Genomic DNA, 22,173 nt, shown 5'->3' with positions numbered 1-22,173 from the left:
TCTATCTATCTATCTATCTATCTATCTATCTATCTATCTATCTATCTATCTATTTATCTAATGTACCTAGTTATTTACATGTTGTCTCTTCCATTAGACTGTGAGCTCCTTGAGAGCAATGGGCTGTCTTTTGCTTGGCACATAGTAAGTACTTAAGTGCTTGTTGACTGACTAAGCCATTGTAAGTATCATTTAAAAGATTAAGGGAAAGGTATCACAAGATTGGAGAAGGGATGATTTCAATAAAAGAGAAGAGAGCAGAATTTGCAAAATTAGAGACTAGCGAATTTAACTTTGATTCTTAGGAAAAGTCTAGAACAGAGCATTAAAGACATGATTGGTGACATCTAGCAAAGGAAGCCATAGTACAAAGTACCTGTAAGGCTTCACTAAAAACAGGTCAAAAAACAAACATAAAGCCCAACAACAACAAGGACAAAACCAGGTCACATCTGATTAACCTCATTTCTGTCTTTTTTTGGATAAGCTTACTTAACTATTAGATGAGGGGAATATTGTGGATATAGTTTACTAGATTTTAAACAAAGCTTTTCGTAAAGTCTATCACGTGGCAAAGGGATAAGACTATTGGCCCCAGAGAAAAGAACCAAGCACAAAGAGTGGCAGCGACAAAGAGGCTAAATTGGGTTTGATGTCAGGGATTCTTAATTAAAGCTGCTCTAAGCAGATGGGCTGCCTGGAGAGGAGGCAGGTACCCCTTGCTTGGAGGTGTTCAACCAGAGACTGCACAGCCACCCGTCAGGTGGGTTATAGGTGGGGATTCTTCTTTTGTTCATGACTTGGACTAGATGACTGTTGACATCCCTTCTAACTTTCAAATTCCGTGATTTCTCCGAGCCTCAGTTTCCTATAAAATAACAATACCAATAATAATAATAATAATAATAATAATATTAATAGTACCTATATAACAACCTCTGAGGGCTTTCTTCCCAATCCATTAGTCACAGTTTGGCAGGTTGAGTTCCCAGAGAGGACTACTACTTTTCTGAGTTGTAGAGTACTCTATTGGTCTACTCCTTTAACACAAAAGCTCATGATCCTTTTGTGCATTTCCTATCAACAGTCTGCCATTGGAAAGAATTAATTCAAAGCAATGACATTTTCTGTGATGGCCTGGTAAGAAGATTAGTTATAAAACATTTCCTCAATAAACCTGGGTCTCACTCTTAGGAAAATGCACACTGTATCAATGGGGAGAATGGGCACCAGCTTAGAGTATACTGATAGTGAGGTACATACCTGAGGAATACGTGTGGCTAAGGCAACACTTGTCTTTGTTACTCCAGGTCTTGACGTCCTTTTTCTTCCTGTTGAGTCCTCTTTGCAATTGTACTTTTGATTGTCAGGGCCAACTTTTTTCTTTTCTGCCGGCAGGGGCTATGTGCTTTGAAGCTGCCTCTAGGCTCAAGGGACTGTCTCTCTTCAACTTTCTAGAGAGTTTGTGCCTCAGCTCCTTTTAGAAATCATTTGAAAGCTTATGGCTAGGACCTATTCACAGCTTAGGAGATGGCTGATTTCTCTTGTTTGTTTTCTGGTCATATAACTGCAATTTAGCTTGGAGATTGGGCCCAGATGCCATATTCATATTCTGGAGTGATTGGATAAGGAGCCTGGACTACTGGCTCAAGTAATTCCTAATGGGTAACTTAGCTACTAGACTCTCTTTCACTGACATAGAGGAGGAGAAGACAAAATCCTCTCCCCCTTTAAAACTGCTCTGGGTTGAGCCTTGACTTTCACAATTAATAGGTCATGCCAGGCTAACCTAATTTCCTTTTTTTTGGATAGTATTACTAAACTAGCAGAGGAGAGGAGAGTTGTGGCTATAGCTTGTCTAGATTTTAATAAAAATTTTTGTAAAGTATCTCATACTATGTTTGTGGAGAAGATGGAGAAATCCTGGACAATCTACTCTTCCCTGTCGGCCTCCACTTCCTCATCTGTAAAATGAGCACAATATTAAGACTTATGTCATAAGGTTGTAATTATCAAATGAGATAACATGTGAAGTGCTTTGCAAATCTTAAAGTGCCATATAAACGCTAGCTGTTATCATTATTATAAAGGTCTCCAAAGATGTGGTCAACTTTCTGTCAACCAAACCCAAGCTTCCCTTTCAATTCAATCAGAGAAATGTTTTCACACTTTGTAAGGGGTCACAGGGGGGCAAATACATTTTTATAGTGAGAATAACACCTTGATAATCTTATTAATGCTTCATTGCCTTTGTGCCCTTTGCCTTTTGTGACTAATAATAATAATAATGATAAGTAGTAATTATATAGCAGGCAGCTAGATGACTCAGTGGATACAGTGCTGGGCCTGGAGTCAGGAAGACCTGAGTTCAAATGGAGCCTCAGACACTTACTAGCTGTGTGACCCTGGGCAAGTCACTTAACCTCTGTTTGCCTTAATCCACTAGAGAAAGAAATGGTAAACCACTTCAGTATCTTTGTCAGCTTACAAAGTTAACTCAAATTCAGGTGTTATACTTTCCATTTCTCTCTATTGTTCAGTCTGATTCCCTCTGTCTATCTTTTCATTCATTTGCTTACTCATTTATTCATTGATTCAACAAATATTTCATCATAGGATTATATATTTAGCACTTGGAAATTACCTTAGAAGTTAGCTAGCCTAAAACCCTCATTATGCATATGAAGAAATTTGTACCCAAAGAGATTAAGTGACTTTCATAAAGTCATACAGATAATTAAGTGACAGAGCTTGCATTCAAACTGAAGTCCTTTGATTTAAAATCCAACATTCTTTGTTGAATGTCTATTACTTGCAAAAAGAAAAATAAGCATTGTACTATGTGCTATGGGAGATTTAAAGATACGTGAGTTATAACTCTGACTTCAGTGAGCTTACAATCTAACTGGTGAGATGAAACATGCACTGGGGAGAAGTCTGTGATATAAAGTAGGATGATGTGTGTGCCACCTAAATGACATAAATAAGCCGATAAAGGAGTTTATTGGAGCGAGAGAGAACTTTTAATTGGAGTGACTAAAGAAAGCATTATGGAAGAGTTGAGCCTTGAATGGTGGGAGGACTTTCAGAGGTGGCAATAAGGATAGAGATAAGGTAAGAACAAGAGTGAAAGTGCAAATCATATTTGGGGAATGGCATATAAATTTTTGTGTAAGTAGTCATTCACATCATCTAGCTGAATCAGCTACAGCAGTGTTTCTCAATAAGTATTTATGCTAGACTATAAATATTTATCACTTATTCTCCATGTGTCCTACAGACAGGACAAGAGAAAAAGGTCTACATATATTTAAACCATAATGGAGAGTTGGTCTAGTTGACCCCTGAGCACCCTTCTAGCTCTGAATCTATCATTCTGTGATACTATGACCTACTATTGTAAGAAAATGAGGTGTTAAGCTAATTGAAAAAATGCAGCCAGTGATCAGTGATCTCTTTACAAAGGTGGTAAATTTTTATATATCTTTTCCCCTTGGACTCCTTCTTGTCAGCCCAAAACCGTTCTTCCTGGGGTTGGGGAATATGTTTTACCTTTCTTTCTTTGTTTGAAACATTTACTTTGTTTTTATAAACAATGTTAATCACAAACCTTTCCAAATCTGGTAATACTTATTGGGAATGCAGTTGAGAGGAAATGAAATTGATTGAGGAGAGAAAGAGGGAGGGAAGGAGAAAAGAAGTAAGGGAGGGAGAGAAAGAGAGATTTAAATACTGAAATGTTTTGCTAGAGTGCTGTCTCTGGCTGCAGGCTCAGAATTAGAAAACAGAGAACTACAGATTCTTTTATTACAACTTCTCAAAGTACAGAAATAATGTTTAAACCAGAAAACCCACTTAGGCAATGTCAGTAATAGTATGGAAAGTGAATAAGAGGGCTTGAATGACCCTGTTCACCTCTGCACTCCACCCTTGCTACACTATATTATGTCAAATGACAGGAACATAGGATCAGAAAATGCTAGATTTAGAGATGGAAGGGCCCTCAGAGGCTATCTAGACCAACTCCTCAAGGGATAAGGGAGGGATTCAGATTAGACATTAGCAAGACTTTCCACAGAGAGTTTGGTTAGAAAGTACAATGGAGAGAGGTGGTGTAAGGAATCTCCTTCCCTAGAGGTTAGATTCTCATCAGTCTGAGAGAATTGATCTGTGATACTGCATGAAGATGAGGGATCTTTTTGAATAAAGAAAAGAATCAAAGAATAGAGGGATTTTTTTTATTTTTGGAGGCTAGAGAGACAGCACAGCTCTGAAAAATATTATAATGATAAAGAAATATTGATTGTAAACCAATGAAGATATTTAAGAGGAGACTAAGATTGTGAGTTTCCTCACCCAATCCCCTTGCCATCCATGCTTCTTGTGGAAGAAGAAATATCAGACAATAGCATACCAAAAAGTATGTAATTAGATAAAACTGGCTTTGGGGCATTCTCCTTTGAGCCTGTTGAATTATAAAGCATGAGGCAGAAGGAAGGTCAAGTAGTGAGTGCAAGTAGATATGGATTAATAAACATTCTAGAGTGCCTTACTGAGATAGTAACATTTGGATTATAAAATATTTTTAAAAACTATTTGAGCCAGTGATTAATTGAGGCTCACAAATTTCAAGCAGTGAAATGTGCTTTACTGCAATTGCTAATAAGAATTCCTATCAGCTATCTGATTCCTTGATTTCCCTGGTGAATTTTATAATCTAAATTATATTGAGAATGGTATAAATTTCCTCTTTTTTTGGGGGGGCAACTGATTAAAGCCAATATCATCTCAATATCTTGTTACAGGGAAGTTGTGGCTGACTCTATGAGACAATTTATTATGCATCTGATTGCTACCAATATTTTTATGAATTGATCATAAGCCAATTTGAAGACTGACTAATCTAAAAAAAGTTCAGTAATAGGAGAAAATACTGCCTATCAGAGTTATTAATGAAATAATAAATCAAGACACATGAAAATAAGTATCTCTCTTGCTGTAAATTATGGTGTCTTGAATCCTTGAATCATCACCTAGGATATATTTCTTGCTCCATATAGAAGCTGCATTAGTAACTCTATTACCATATCCAAAATCTATATACATAGAGGAAACTTTTATTTGTTTTTGAGTCAGCTTCTTTCTCAAAAATACTTCAAAAAGAAAAAAGATAGAATCTACACCTAGGAAAAGAAACTGTAATAATTACACTCATTAAGTGTGTTTTATTTTCAGAATAAGTACGCATTACATCAGAAATTATCGATTTAAGTATTAAGAATAACAAGGCAATACAGTATAATGGAAAGAGCACTGTATTTCGAGTCAGAAGAACCCAGATCCAACTCTGCCACTTTATAATCATGTGACCTTGGGGGAAAATCACTTTACTTTCCTGATCTTGAACTGTCTCAACTGCAAAAACAATGCTAATAATGTATATACTTTTATCATAGGATTTTTAAGAAGATCAAATGAGATAACGGAAAGAAAATATTATCACTTTTTTTCTCATTTTTGAAACACCACACTGATGCTCAATTCATCATGCCAGACTCTGGGTGAAGAAAACAGAAACAGTAATGGTTTCTTTCCAGACATGTCACACCTGCCTATGACCATCCCAGAGAGAAAATGAAGGAGAGGGTCTTCTAGAATGTCTTTCATCAACTCAGAAATAATGGAATGAAATTAGAACCCTCCACAGAGGAAGAAGAATGTTGTTCATTGGTGTTTCTCCTCTCCCTCACTCCTCACCTCAAGACCTGCTTTTTTCCCACTGAGGCCAGTCTATGTGTGTATGTGGGGGGGAGGGAAGAGGTGGGAGTAAGAGGAGGTAAAGGGATAATGAAAAATGAGCCTTAAGATATCTTTCCCTAAATATTGAAGTTCCCCTTCTTTTTTAATGCATCACATCATGCTGTTTAATCTGTCTTTGAGGGCTACAGTTTCTGTAGCAACATTTGTTAATTGTGTTTCTTCTTTTGTGTGACTTTATGTGCCATTTAGAAATTTAGGCTGCTGAAATATTTTGAGATGATTGGGGAGATCATTCAAAATTAATTCATTCAATCTCTTCTTCTTCCGAAAGGAGTGATGTAGATGATCTTTACTCTCTGAGAGAGTGGGATGCACTGAAAATGTTACTGGATTGGGGTACTGTAGATTTCAGTTCTAGTTCCAGTGCCACTAAGTTGGTGTTTGACCTTGTGAAAGGCGTTTAATTTGGGTCTCCTTTTCATTGGATGTATAATGGGGATTTACCCTATATGATCTTTAAGTTTCTTCCAAGTCTAAATCTTCTAAATTCTGTGATTCAATAAATACTGAAATTTCCTTCTGGCTCTACCATACATTGATTCCATAAGACAATTGGAAACATCTAGGTCTCTTCATTTCCATACTTTCTTCACTCTGTGATTTCACTTGAAGTTTGACTTCAACATTTCTATAGTAATTAATAAACTAAAGTGGATCTCTTAGCAGTGACTAGATTCCTGACTGAATAATCCTTCTTTCTATCAAGTAGAGGGAGAACATGGACCACCAGTGTTTGTGCATGTGAATTTAAAAAAATAAAATTCAACTCTATCTCCTCTTCACACCAGGGAACATATCTTTTCCAAGTGTTAGATGAAAGGATTGCCTTTCATTTGCTTCCATTATTTTCTTCAGAATCTAGTCTACTCATGGCTTTAAGGAAGAATATTTGCCCGCTAGGAGGGAGCCTCTGGGACAAACTCTGGTGTTTCCTGAGTAGGAGAAGTGATTTATTGATTTCACAAGAGAAGTGAATTGGTGTGTGGCATAGAGAAAGGTTTGATAAATGGGATCTTGCAAAGAGTGATAAAGTAGATATGCATATGAAAGAGATGAGAAAGGAAGAGAGAGAGATAAAGAAAAAAGAGAGAGAAGAAGAAGGAGGAGAAGGAAAAGGTGGAAGAAGAGGAGCAAAAGAAGGAGGAAGAGGAGAAGAAACAGCAGCAGAAGAAAATCAGAGTTTGTCTCATATAGTTTTTCTGAATTGTGTTTTTGAGATCCTGAAAGGTAGCTTTTATAGTTTATCTTGAATAAGGGGCTGAGGAAGGGAGATATGGTGACTCAGAGAATAGAACATATGCCATTTTGAGTGTTGGTTTTGAAAGAAAGGAAGTCTAATACTAGGCACTGCCTATCTGCCATGTTTTTGCTTTCCCTCCCCACTTCCATTTTGTTCTGAGAACTGTAATCAAATCAACATTACCATTGCCCCTGGAAAACTACTCTACAGATCTACTCACCATCTTTGCCACTTTATAGACCAAAACACCCTTCCTTGATCACTTCTTCATGTTTTGTCTCTTTCTATTAGAATGTAAGATGCTTGAGGGCTGAGACTATTTGTTGGTGCTCAATAAATGCTTCTTCATTCATGCATTTATTCATTCATCCATCCATCAATCCATTGAGAGAGGTACTTAGTTTGGTCCTCAGTTTCTTAGGATGACTTAGATATTAATTTGAGGACAAATCTTTTCTGCCAAGTATTGAGCTGTCAAAGGAAGAATATCTTGTTGAGTTCAGAATGGTCATCGCCTTATGTAGATTTGAGTGCTAAGGGACAAAATAGAGAAAAGTGTGATAAAGGTAAGTTCTTTTCTCCTCTTTGAAGGTGAGAATTGAGACTCTTGCTATATAAGTATCTATCTATAGATCTTTTTCTTAATTTCTTGATAATCCTGTAAGATTATAGAGTTGGCCCTATCCCTAGGCCAAAAAGGTATGCTCTTGTGGTATGCTTTGATTCCCCCAAATATTACTGCTCACACTAAACTACCCCCAGCGCCTGAAATTTCCACCAGTAGAAACCTTAGAATCTTTTTTGACTTCTTTCTTTCTCTGGCCCCTGATAATCAATCAACTACTTTGATTTAAAGCATGAAAATATCACAGGATAAGAAGATCATAGATTTAGGGTTAGAAAGGATTTTATAATTAATTTATTCCAATGTACTTGATTTACAGAGGAAGAAACTGAGGCCCAGAGAGATTAAGTGACTTGTTCAAGGTCACAGAGGTAGCAAATTTCAGAAGTGAGTTGAATTGAGGCCTTCTGACCTTAAGGAAGGAAGGAAGGAAGCATTTATTAAGTGCTTACTATGTGCCAGGCAATGAGATAAGTCCTCAGGCTACAAGTATGAGAAAAAAGAATAAATGTCTTTGTTCTCAAGGAGCTTATATTCTAATAGGAGATGATAATACACAAAAAAGAAGCTTGAAAGTGGGGGTGAGGGCTGGAGGGTTGTGGGTCAGGATAATAACTGGCAAGGAGAAATGGTTTTGAAGGTCAGAGAGCCAAGGAGAAGCTCAGGATGAAAGCAAGCCAACCTGAGTCATTCCACAAAATGGAAGATCCAGGAGGAATTCCCCCATGAAAGAAGGGGAGGGGATGTGCCTGTGGAAGGATATTCCCAGGTGAGCTGGTCACAGGAGTGAGAGGCTGTTCCAGGACAAGGAGGCATGAGGTACTAAGGGAAGTTCCAGGGTGAGCCAGCAGTAGAACAGTCATATGTAACTATTTCAAAAGAATTAGTTTGACATTAATCACTCATGTAGCAAGGTCTTGAGGGAATTAGATCCAGTACTGGGTTAAATTTTAAGGGAGGATATGGTGGAGCACCAATGTGGAAGGCCCTGAGAAATTAAGGAGCAGTGGGAGGGCCCTGAGAGTGATGAAAAAGGAAAGAAATTTTAAGACTATTTTTTTTTTAAGTTTTAAGTTTTAAGAGGGGGAAAGGAGGGAAGAAAAAAAGAGAAATTTACATGATAACTTTGTTGATTATTTGGAAGGAATAACAAATTGTACATTGTAGATTTGCAGTTTCGTGTTTAATCGTCTTTTTTATTGTACTGTGTTATGGAAATGCTTATTTTGTTCTGTGAATTGAAAATAAAATAAATTTATAATACAAAAAAAGGCTGCTGTTATGTGCTGCTGCATTTAGTGCAAGTTATGGGAGAATGTCAGTGGAAATAGGGCTCAGAACCATGCATTTTAATAGGTGATGGATCTAAGCTGGTTCTAGGAACCTGAATGGAGCAGTATGGTGGTATCGTTACCGAAACCAAGGGAAAAGACAATTTCAAGAAGGATGCTAGAGTGCTGTGAAACTCAGGCTCTGAAGGATTATTTGGGTTCAATTCCTTACTTTACTGATAAACCAAACCTTCCCCAAGGTAACAGAATTTGGGCCAATCATATCCACCGATTAAAAGTATCTGCCCTTCTTCCTCCTCCTCTTTCTGGGCCTAAGCTTCTTCATCTGTAAAATGAAGGGGGTTGGAATAAATGATGTCTAAGGCTCCTTCTAGCTCTAAATCCTGGGAGAACCACTCATTAAATATCCCAGCTAAATGCCACCCTGGTAGGCTGGAATGGGGACACAATCACTTTCTATACAGTTTACGTACTCCCTGCAGCTCTGCTGTGGTCCCTCAGCAATCGTATTAACCCTAGTACTCTCATTGCCCAATTACACTCCATTTGATGTGCAGTATTTTTAGGGGACACAAAAAGACCATTATAATCAGAAGAACATTCATTCACAACTGAGAATGCCAACTGGGCTCTACTCTGTGCTTTGCATTCTGGGTTATTGTCCTATATGTTGCCAATTACTCCTTGAACCTTCTAATGCACATTTAAGGGGAAATACACTGGTCAGGAATGGATCACCCAGACAGCTTCTCCTCATTACATATTTAAACTTGACATCATACAGTGCACAGAATAATTACTGGGATGGATGCTAGATTTGAATTATGCCTAGCAGCACAAAGTATTACATATTTTACTTCAGTTTTTGCTTCTCATTTCAAGTTACTTCCCCAGTCTGGATCTCAGTTTTCCAATCTGTAAAATGAAGAGATTGGACCAGATCAGGTCCAATCTTGTGGGCTGCTGGCTGCTTACAGCCCACAGACAGCACACCAAAGGATTTCTTCTACATACAAAGGATGTTTTCCTCTACGTTTTTTGCAGGCCATTGGAGATTCTTTGGTATGCTGCAGGTCATGTAGGCAGGCCTGGACTAGATGGTCTCTATGTTGATTTCTAATTGTAAAAACAAAAATTAAAAATCCAATCAATTACTATATTAATTCTATATATTATTATATTAATTCATTTATATTAATATATAACTAATATAATTAAGTTCTATTAGGGCAAGTGATATGTGTATCAGACTATACTCCCTCCCTACAACAATGTTTATCACCTTGCCTCCATCTTCCAAATGGTTTTGAAGGGAAGAGACAAATTTTCATTTGGACATTTGACATGTGTATTCAGTTTGATTATATTTAATAACATGTAAGACACTGTGATAGCTACTGTACATGAAGTAAGAAATATGACACAGTTCCTACCCTGAAAGAGCTTATGCTATAATAAGGGGATAAACCACAGACACAGCTATAGAGACTGGTACTTTTGCCTTTTCTAGATCAGCTGGAAAGAGAGAGTATGCCCCAGTCTAGTGGTTTGAAAGATGCATCCTTTCCAGGTCATGTAGCTGATGAAGAGAGGCTACTTCCATCCATGGGGTAGGGAAACATGGGATATCTTTTCCCAGAAGCAGGTCCCTGGCTTCCTCCATTTCAGGTGATTTTGGCATGCTCAAAGCAAAGCCCTCATCACACTTAGAATCAGTGGAGTTTATCTTCCAGTATTACTTCCTCGACTCCTACTCACATTAGTGGGTCAAGTCCCTAGAAGGTAGCTGCCATTTCTCCTCTTAGGGAACCCTGGGGTAACCAAGAAGGGTGGAGGATTTCTAGTATTCTCATTCATGAGACCCTCCCAGTGCGTTCCTCACTATCAATTAACCAGTGGAACTCCATCAGCTTTTCGAAAAGCTGCTTACTAAGAAGTCTCAGCAAAGACAGTAGTAATAAAAAAAAATCCCAAGCCAAGGGCATACTTTCTCCTTGCACACATGAATCTCTGATCAGGGCTGAGGAACCTGCAGCCTCTAAGTCCTTGAGTGTGGCCTTTTGACCAAGTCCAAGTTTCACAGAACAAATTCTTTTATTAAGGGTATTTATTCTGTGAAGTTTGGATTCAGTCAAAGGGCTGCACTTGAGGACCTAGAGGGCCACATGTGGCCTTTAGGCCACAGGTTCCCCACCCCTGAGAGAGAGGAATCAGAATTAACCACATGTGGCCAAAGGGCAAACATAGCTCCTGGTTATTGGAAGTCCCGTTTTCTCTTTCATGGAGTCCTCATGTAGCTTTCTATTGGTCTCAGAGGGCTGGTGCCCTTGTAGGGCCCTGAAACTACTTTTTTCCAGTGTGTCTAGTTTGTTCTGTGTATTTCTACCACCAGATGCTGTTGCTTCAAAAATGTTGCTGCTGGGACCGTTGATTCTTCTCACCTTTTGAGGTTTACAAGACTTTAACTTGGTCAATTCCATCTCTAAGTATGCAATTGTCTTTTCTCAGGCCTTCTCTTTGTCCTCCTATATTTCTTTCTACTCCCATATTTCTTTCTACTCCCAGCTGCTTAAGCTCTCTTCTATTCTTCCTGTTTCTCTAGTAACATGGTCACTGGCAATGGAGGAGAAGAGAGAAGTACTCTCTCCTCAATCAAAGAAAAAACCTGAATTTCCATTCAGGGAATGGAATCCTCATCTTCTGAATTTGTAATCCTCTCCCATTTGATTGGGCTACTGTGATCTGTCAACTGCTGAAATTCCTCTGCTATTTAAGCACCTCAGGGGTATGGTTAGCTCTTTGGTTAATCAATTGGTTATTTCATGCTTTACTGAATCAAAAAGGTCCATACCTCAAAAAGAAATCACAGGATATAAAGCATCTTAAAACTTCATCCTTACACTTAACACTTCAATATTAGTTGAGGTAAGAGAACTCTATGCTTAACAGGAGTAAGACATGTACATAGATATTTATAAACTAGAATGTAATGGATACATTAAAATGTTCAAAGAGAGGTATAGAAGAATTTGGAGATTCAGGGAGGAAGGGAAGGAATTATTTTTAAGAGCATTTTTAGAGCATAAAATAAAACTTTAGGAAATTGGTACCTGATCTAGAACTTAAAAAAATGGAAGAATTTCAGTGGGGGGAGAGGGGGAGAATAGTTATTCTGGATATGAGGGATGGGATGGGTAAATATATGGAGGCAAGAAGAATGGGACTAGTGTCCAGAGCACATAGATTCATCTATACTGGAGTAAAGCTAAATCATCCAACACCAGGGATTCCTTTGTTTCCTTCTTCCCTTCCCTCTACTCTGCTTCTATGCAGCAATTCAGATCACTGCTAAAAATTAAGACAGGTTGTTTTCAAAGAAAAATGTTATTGATGAAATATTTAAACACTGTTAGAACCTCTACAGTCAGATGGAGTTGAATGTTTCATGTTGATAACTGGCAGTCAAATTTTGGCACTAAGCTCATATAAGGATAAGAGGAGATGGTGGTGAACCTCATTTTTAAATGAACTGCTTTAGTAAGTCATTAAGGAAAAATACCTCCACGTCAGGTCTTTCTGACTTTATAATTTGTTAGTGGTGTCTAATTTCCAATGCTGGAGTCTTTCCTCCCTTCCACCTCTTATTACTTTTCAATTATTTACCAAATTGTCTTGATTAGACCTCCAGAATATTTCTTGCATGTGTCTTCTTTTTATTTCCACTACTGTTATGTTCAGGTTCTTGATTACCTGGACAAGTTCACCTGGCCATTTTTCTGGCCATTTCTTGGATGACTTCCCTTATCCTATTTCTGCTGCACAATCCATCTTTGGAATGTGTCACAGCCTGCTCACTCCCACCATACCTCTCTATCGCCATTTGGTCAACTGGTATCTTCAGTTCTTTGGAGACTATGATATTCAGCAATGAAAAAAAAAAAAACAGTGAAGAGACTCTAACAAATAAGCTGGGGATTATATCCAGGATAGAAAACTTTTTTATACTGCTAAACTATTATGTAGCCTAGTTGGAAGAGCGATTCCTTTCAGATGTTCCTCATATAAAACATCTGCCAGGTATGTGGTACAGTGAATAAAGTGTTAGGCTTAGAGACATGGTCTTCTATTGCTCATGTTTGTGGGCAGCACTATGTTGGTTTCACCAAGTCCATGAATATTGTAAAATCTCCTAAATAAGATCCATAATCACCTAAAAGAGTTTGGTTTAACTATCCACACAGAAAAAAAAAACAAATAGATGAAGAATACCTAACATCTACTCCTATATGCCAATGGATAGATAATCCACAGAGCTCATTCATTTGGTCTAGCTATCTTGGATAGATTTTACAGATGAAGATTTAGGTCCAGAATTAAAGACAAAGAAGAATGCAGGAGAGACTGAAATTGGAAAATTGCAGTTATTTTAATGATCCTAAGCTTCTCACTGGAAAAAAAAAGCTTTACCTTTTGGACATCAATATTCTTCCAATGAGTCAAACATTATATGACCTAAAAGAAAGGGAAATGGAAGAGAATCTCAGGACACTAACTTTTGACACTGCTGAATCACACCCCCAGTGTGATACAACTTGTCCATTTTATTGATTCAACTCGTGTTCTCTACCATCTTATTAATTCTGCTCTGGAAAGGAATTTTGGGACTCACTTAACTCCTCTTTCTATTGAGTAATTCTCAAGATCCTTTAACAACTGGCCAATAAAGTATTTGGTTGACTGAATCTCAATAAAAGAGACACATTTCTGCCCTTCTCAGTCTGTATGAATAGTACTTAGAAGAGAGGAAGCATTTAATAAAGACTTGCAAGCACATGGACTTTTGGGGAAATTTCTTGCCCAATAAAGACATGCAAATCTATCAAAAATGATTTTAATCAGTTGAGAATATAATTGTTAACAATCACCTTAATCACACAGAGAAGCATACATTCATGAATGTGGGATAGATTAGAAATGAGTATTTCTCCTTAGAGTCAAATTTGTTTGGTTCACATATGCTTGACAGTTGGGGTGTAGGGGAAAGGAAGACTGAAAGTAAGAGACAGACAGACAAAAGAGACAGACTGAAGCCTAATGAGGAATTAGATTTGTGTCATTATTTGGATGTGGTTCTGCCTTCTTTAAGGTATAGCTTTGTTACCAATAGAAAGCTGCTTGTTCAATTCATTCATCTAGCCCAAATTTGCTTCCCCCTTTCCCAAGCCCTCTTCTGACTACACAGAAGAGGGAGGGGGCATATTATTATGTTCACTTTCCAAATAGCTAGAAGCTAACAAGGTTCTAGTTGGTAATTACAATATTAGAGTATTAGTGACTTCTTAATAGCAAAGCTCATTCTTTCATCTACAAAATGGGAATGAACACGATGACCTTCCTGACAGGTATGTAGTAAAGAGAAACTAGCAAATTAAATGGAGATCATTTCCAGGATAGAAAGCTTTTTTTTGTACTGCTAAATAATTATGTAGTTAACTGAATAACACAGAATTCTTCCTAGGAGCTGGATTATGAATAAATGTGAAATGAAATAAAAGAAAAAGATAATTGAAAACATGAAAAAGAGTGTTTAGAAGAAATGCAATATAAGTGGGTTTGTAGTCAAACACAATTTCTTTGGCTTTATTTTCAATCCTCTCTCTCTCTCTCTCTCCCCCCCTCCCTCCCTCCTCTCTGTCATTCCTCCTTTCTCCTTTCCTTTTTTCTCTCCCATATATAAACACACACAAATACATACATATTTATTTATATCTCACTTATACTTTCTTTTTGCAAGAACCTTTTCAGTTATCTCTTGGTAGAATAAATTCATATGCTCCCCTGAAACTCCAGAACATTTTTACTTCTGCATGTGACCATTGTGGGCCTAGTTCTCTCATTTATTTATTAGTGTTCTGCACTCAAATCTTACTTCTGTTTCTAAGTGCACCACAAAGAGTCTTTGGAAAGGAATTTTGACAAAGCTCATGTAGAAATAATATTTGTGCCAGGAAAATAAATTGGGTGGCAATGTGAAGGGGGAAAAGGGAGGTGGGGGGAATGAACCAAGTTGAGTACAGTTTGACTATTTCACAACTTGTGGAAGCTACAGAAAGATATGGAGAGAGATTGGGCTATGAAATGGCCTGCCTAAGGGTATACACTGTTAAGCTTTGGGTGTTACTCATCTTTCATGGTGGTTAGTTGTATTTGAGGAGCTGAAAAATACCAAATATTACCATAAATGAAAAAAAAACCCAAGACAAACCCAAATCTGAAACTTCCATGAAAGAATTTGTATCTCATCTTCCTTCCTACTTTCCAGATGGAACATTATATTTCATAAAGAATGACTAATGGAGCCAGGAGGAAAAAAAAAGAGGTATCTAGCTAACGGGTATTTGCATTCATTTGTTCTGTCTTACTCCTCATTCCCTTCCCCACCCCCCAATCTTTCCTGGGAATATAGGACTAGAAAGAGGCCGGTGCCCTCTGGAGCCTGCTATTGTGAATTTCTTTATATGGGGGATTGGGACGGGCTTTTTTCATTCTGCTTTCTATTAAGATGAGCTGCCAGTCTGTGTTATGTCAAGACAACCACCTTGTGGAAACCCAGAAAGAGCCATAAAAGAGGAATGGGGCAATTTGCTTGAAGTGGCTTGTCAGGGCCTCCAAGGTCAGCAGGGAGGTGCGGAACTCCACCGAGTTTCGGAGCTCTCGGTGGGTTTGTGAGAGTGCTTCTGTGCTTGCTCTTGCTTGTCTTCTCACACGCTTGGAAATCAAAAAAAGCCTTCATGTTTCCCGAAACCTACACATTGCCTTTCATCATGGGCTCCACAGTCCCACCACTCCCGGGGAACAAAGGACATGAAGATCAGTCCCGAAGGAGAAGAGTCCAGTTCCAGAAATGTGCCTTTGTCCTGGAACAGCTGCGTGGAATTCCAGGCTATCCAAGGGTGTAAAGATCACAGGATCTCTTTCTTTCATTGTCTGCTTGTTTGCCTGGGCACCACACTGTGCTTCTGCCATCAGTAGAGCTGCCCGCCTGTGCTGAACCTTTTAGGGTACAGATTTCTTGTTGTAGTGGAGGCTCTAGTGTGAGGTTAACCCTTCCATCTTTCTCGGATGTCAAAGACAGTCTTTGTCTCTTTGGAAGCCTCAGTGAATATTCTCTATTCACACAGATGTGCATCTATGTCTGGGTAATCCAAAGGGATGATGAAGAGGAGGATACCAGTCTGGGATAGCCTGACTTAGGCACCAAAGTTTTTTAACATGATGGAACACAAAAATGAAGGCACATACTAAGAATAAAAGCAGGTTTGATAACTGCATGAGTGCTGGCAGAGAAATTATTTTTTAAATCCCCATTTCAAACTAGGCATATGAAAATGGGGGGAAGAGGAAATGCTGACTTGAAAGGAGGGCTGGGAAGATTTGCTAGCAAATTAGAGGCAGCTAGGTGGTGCAATGGATGGAGTGCTAGGCCTGGAGTTAGGAAGACCTGAGTTTAAATCTAGCCTCTGATACTTACTAGCTGTGTGACCTTGGGAAAGTAATTTAACCTCTGTTTGCCTAAGTTTCCTCAACTGTAAAAATGGAGATAATAATAGCATCTACATTGTAAGGTTGTTAGCACTTGGCATAGTGCCTGACATATAATAGTTATTATATAAATACTTATTTCCTTCCCATGAAGAAGGTATATTTTATTATCTGGTCTTTGGGACATTTGCTGTTTTTCAGTTACTGAGAGGTCATTTCCTTTCAGTGATATTTGCATCATCATCATCATCATCATCATCATCATCATCATCATCATCTCTTCTTCTTCTTCTTCTACAGCAGCAACAATAATTATTATTACTACTCACTATTATTTATTTAGCAGTTTAAGGTTTGCAAAACCCTTTACAAATATTACCCCATTTAATCCTTACAACAACCCTGGGTAGGTAGGTGTTGTTGTTATCCTCCCTTTATAGATAAGGAAACTGAGGTAGGCAGAGGTTAAGTGACTTGCCCACTTGCCCAAGTGATAAGTGTCTCAGGGAGGATTTGAATTTAGATCTTCTTGACTTTAGGTCCAGTGCTCTATCTACTGGAGAGGTTGAAGAGGGGATTGCAGGCCAGTTGAGTCTGCTCAATCTACTCGATAAAATTACGGAATGTAAATAAGGGGTTAAGCAACAGAAACAATGAGATATTAAGTTATTGCTAGTTGCTTCAGATTGTAAAGGGTATGAAACTTTTGAGTGGCTTATACCTTGAATGATCTATTTGCATATTTCAGAGGGTTTAGGGGCAGCTAGATGGCGCCATAGTGCACAGAGCACCAGGCTTGGAGTCAGGAAGACTCATCTTCTTGAGTTCAAATCTGACCTCAGATACTTACCAACTGTGTGACCCTGGGCAAGTAATTTAAACTGTTTTTTTTCTCAGTTTTTTCAACTGTAAAATAAGCTGAAGAAGAAAATAGCAAACCACTCCAGTGTCTTTCTCAAGAAAACCCCAAACTGATCATGAAGAGTGGGACACAGCTGGACAACAAAACTGTTGTCACTCTTGTGCGTGCTCAGTTGCAATGAGGATTGCACTCCATGGAACGTGCACAAAGCTCCCTTGCACGTTTCTATTTGACCACGTGTTGGCTTTGGGATGATAAATTAATCACTTTATTGTTAATATTAAAGGTTTCTTTTTTTTAGAGGAAATAAATAGCTGTCCAATACCTGATTCATATTGCACATTTATTAACTTGCTACCTTTTGGAAAGACCCTAGATAAGATCCAAACACAGATTTTAATTAATTTTTCCCTTGTACCCACAGCCCCCCTACCCCTTGCCTAAACACTGAACTTGGTAACCAAGTATATCAATTCAGAATACAGGACTCTTCTAATGTAGACAGAGCAGGTGATGTACCCCACACTTTTGGCTGCAGAAGTGATTTTAATTGTCAGACAATAAGTGCCTTTTGGGGGGGGAGCTAAAATGTATCAGCTAGCTCAATTATCATGGAAGGGCAACTGGCAGAGTCTAGTGCGCTATAGTTTTAGGAGTATGGACACAGAATACTTTGCACCTAGGAAAGTCATCTTTTAAAAAACTGAACTCGTGAGTGTGAGTTGGAGAAGGGTCATCTAGTGGAGGTAGTACATATGTATTATTTATTACTTTTGCTAATTTCATTCCATATCAGTTAATATAAATTTCATATTTCTCAGAATTCCTAACATTTGTCATTTTTTGTTACGTGATAATATTTCACTACATTCATTCAGTTTTTTGGCCATTCTCAAATTAACAGGTACCCAATTTGTTTCCAGTAATTTGTATTACCAAGAGTGCTTCTATGACCATTTTAATAATATATTTATATATTAATATATAAAAAACAGAGGGGAAATATATATATTAATATATATAATAATATATTTATTTCTATCTTTGGCTTCCTTGGGACATTTACCTAATAGTGGTATCACTGGATCAGAAGATATGGATAGTTTGGTAATGTTTCCTGTATAATTCCAAATGGAAGTTCTTGGTCTCATCTAAGGAGCTGAAAGTATTAAATAATATCAAGGTTAAAATGGTGAGTTCAATTCATTGTGGAGCCATAACTTAGCTTGTACAGACATAGAGCTCAAAGGGACCCCTGAGGCCATCTTGTCTAACTCCTTAATTTTATAAATGAGGAAATTGAGGCCCAGAAAGGTTAGTGTCTTGCCCAAGGTTGTGTATCTAATAAATGCCAGAGGTAGCATTTGAAACCAGGTCCTTTGACTCCAAATCCGGTGCTTTCCCCAATATTTCACACATCCTGCATCATTCAGTAAGGATGGTTAATATGGTTAGAAGTGTTTGGTCATGCAAAATCTGGACTCTACTATCCACTATGTGATGTTGGGCAAGTCACTTAACTCTCCTCCCTCATCTGTAAAATTGGCTGGAGAAGGAAATGGTAAACCGCTCTAGTGTCTTTGCCAAAAAAACCCCAAATGGGGTCATGAAGAGTTGGACATGACCAAATAACAACATCTGTTCTAGTTCTAAATCTTGGGTATGTATATATATGTCCAAATGGTATAATAAGTAGGGCCGTAAGATCATAGATTTTCTAGTTGCAAGCAACATTAGAGATCATTTGGTCTAACTCTCATTTTACAGATAAGGAAACCGAGGCCTAGAGACAGCATGTGACTTACTGGTCTCATTCTGAGAGTAACATCATCTAACTATATGGATTTCAGTATACTGTAAAAAAATACATTGTTTTCTTTGAGTAATCATATTCAACCTGAATTTGAATCTTATCTCTGACACTTATCACCCTGGGCAAGTAATTTTATCTCTCTCAGCTTCAGTGTCCTCATCTGTAAAATGGGGATAATAATAGTGCTTACCTCATGGGGTAATGAGGACCTAAGGAGATCACACATATGTGTATATATAAATATATATATATATATATATATATATACACATTATTACACACATATGTATATACATATAAATGTATGTATATATTTGTATATGTGTGGGTATATTTATATATTTCTATATCTTTGCAGAACTCAAAGCACACAAGCTGGCTCTATGTGACACTAGAAAAATATATCGATAGCTGTGTAATTATTCTGAAAAATCACATGAAAGACTGGCATAAAATCTGTATGTCTAATCATAGAACACAAGTCTGAAGGGACCGTAAAGATTATCTAGCCTAGCCTCTTTATTTTACAGATGAGGAAACTAAGTCCCAAAGATGAGAAGTGACTTGTCCAACTTGACCCAGAGGCAGGGCCAAGACCCAGTTCCCTCATCTGTAAAATGAGGAGGTTGGGCCGGGTGATTTCCAAGGTTCCTGCCTATTCTAAAACTATTCCCTCTTGCTCTACTCCCTGTTCAGTGCTTTTCCTGGTAGATCACACTGCCAATGATGTTGTTCCCCGTGCAGCAAACTTAGTTGAAAGAGTAGCATCTGTGATCCCACTGTGTGTGGTCAATATTCATATAATCAGTGCTTGCTGCTAGGAAGGTGCTAGGCATTGTACACGAGACATGCTTCAGTTTCTGCTTGGTTTAACTTACTGTCTGAATGGGAATTATCTGTTTAAGAGCTCAAGGCAGGGACAGGCTTGTACTCTCCAGATAAGATTGTAACAAAGATGCAGATCATTAGACACATTCTAAACAATGCGAATCTATACTTGATTCCCTGAATGTGTTTTTCATGGGCTCATTCAGAAGGGAAGGTGGCCCTTGATATGTTGTTGATTTATCCCCAGGGAAAAACAGAGGGGAAAGACAGCTCTACTCTATCGACTCAGATTGGCCACTGGATGTCACTGTTGCTTGAAAATGGACAGAGGAGGCTAGGTTAGCTTGTCTGGGAGGGCTCTTTGAAAATGAAGTTTAAGGAAAATAGTTAAATGGTTTGACTCATTTATTCAAATGTACAAATATTGCTTCTAGGAAACAAGTGGTCTTTAGTTCTTATGGCAGTTTTGGTATAGAAATCTGTTCAGAAATGTGTATTCCCAGCAGCGTGCCAATATACCACAATAATGCAATATCTAAAGATGCCGCCTTTTTCATGAATTTTTCTTTGCTTCCTCAGTCATCACTCCAATCATCACCTCAGACTTAACAGAGCACTTTGGACCTCTCATAAGAGTGCCTCTATTATAATAAAAAAAACTCCTAGTAGTCCCTTGCTAGAGTGACTTAACACTTGGTATGTAGTAGGTGCTTAATAATGTGGAATTAATTTCAATGGAAGCATCTTTACATCTGTAATCTCATATGGCTTGATTTTTTTTGTTAATGATTTAATTGGGGGTTATATAGGAAATTAAATCACAGAAGAGCCTTTGGATATATTCACAGCATTATATTTTCAATCAGGTTCCTGTTTCTTTACTTAATACTCTTTCCAGTTGACTCATGCTTGTTTTTTTTTTTTTGAAACTGTTAAATTTTCCAAATAGTTTCCAAATTCCAAAAAATAAAATAGTCTGATATGAAGCCCAGTCAGTCAGTCAGGAAACATTTATTGTTTACTATGTTTAGCACACAGACAGTGCTAAACACTGGAGATCTCAAAAAGGCAAATACAACACCCCTCTCTTCAAAGAGCTCACTTTGTAATGTGAAGAAAATATGCAAAGACCTATGTATATAGAAGAATATGATAGAAGGTAGTCTCAGAGAGAGGCTCACTCTGCCAAAGCATTTGAACATATATCTCTTCATTCTTTTAACATGCCACATTTTTTTTTCATTTTTCTTAGGACAGAATTGCAACATCTCCTTTATGATCTCAATTATTTGAATTGTTCTCTTTGTTGTTGAATTTCTGTATTCTTTTATTTCATAGGCATCTTATGATACTACATTCCTGTGCGTTAAGAAGGGGTAGATAATTATTTCCATTGGACAGGTGGAGAGGCTTTGCTGGAGAAATATTAAGTGACTTCCGGGAATTAGAGGTTAGTAACTAGCAGTTCAAAATCCTTTGTCATTCAAGACTTGCCATAATCTGATGATGACCAACTTTATCTGTTATTGTGTATTATTACTCTTCATATACTTTATTATCCAGCTAGACCAGACTACTCTCTATCCTTCAATACACTCTGCTCTTTCTTACTTCCATATCTTTATTTCTGCTGTACATCAGTGGTTCTTAAAGTTTTTCTTCAGTAGAAGAACCCTTCAGTTTAAAAAAAACTTTGGCTGAACCTATGTAGTAAAATCCTCTCTTTCTATTTTTAGAGCCTATTAAGAAACAACATATGGTCCATTAAAACACACACACACACACACACACACACACACACACACACACACAACCCGGGTGTTTCAGAGTTCATTGCAGCACAGTTTAAGAATCATTGCTGTACACCTCCTCTTTGCCTCTTGAATCATTATCCATGGCTTAAATCCCAACTTAGATGCTACCTCTTTGAAGAGAGAGGCAGTGTGGCATCATGCAAAATCCTTTAGATTGTGAATCAGATAAGTTAGGTTTGGGATTTAGCTCTGCTACTACCTACCGGGGTCACCTTGGATGAATCACTCCAAGAAGCTGGCTTTGTTTCTTCATGTAAAGTAAAGTGGTTTGATTCAACCACAGGATAGATTTAGAGGTAGAAGTAATCAGGTCCATTCCCTGTTTTATAATAAAAAT

This window comes from Vombatus ursinus, unplaced genomic scaffold (assembly GCF_900497805.2).
Source record: "Vombatus ursinus unplaced genomic scaffold, bare-nosed wombat genome assembly UNPS02015255.1, whole genome shotgun sequence".
Taxonomy (NCBI): Eukaryota; Metazoa; Chordata; class Mammalia; order Diprotodontia; family Vombatidae; genus Vombatus; species Vombatus ursinus.
The sequence above is the reverse complement of the archived record's forward strand: the minus strand, read 5'-3'. Positions refer to the sequence as shown.